This window comes from Colobus angolensis, unplaced genomic scaffold (assembly GCF_000951035.1).
Source record: "Colobus angolensis palliatus isolate OR3802 unplaced genomic scaffold, Cang.pa_1.0 Scaffold273, whole genome shotgun sequence".
Classification (NCBI taxonomy): domain Eukaryota; kingdom Metazoa; phylum Chordata; class Mammalia; order Primates; family Cercopithecidae; genus Colobus; species Colobus angolensis.
In genome coordinates, this window is record NW_012115966.1 from 2,693,890 (window position 1) to 2,694,181 (window position 292).

A 292-nucleotide genomic window follows, 5' to 3' on the forward strand; every position below is an offset into this window, starting at 1 on the left:
AGAGAGAGAGAGAGAGAGAGAGAGAGAGAGAGAGAGAGAGAGAAAGGGATCTGTTTAAAAACATATTGTGATCTGCTCCATAACATTTATGTTTAAATGCCTATTTTATGCCAGGAACTTTGCTGGATGCAGGGAACACAGCAATGAAGTTTTTACCACACCACTTCCACAATACTAGATGAAACCCCCTGGTGCTCACACTGCTGACAGGCTTCCTTGACCATTTTCCAGTGTGTTGGAGTAGGGGGAGAGCACTGAGAATGTACATAGGCTCACAACATGTGGGGTTGTT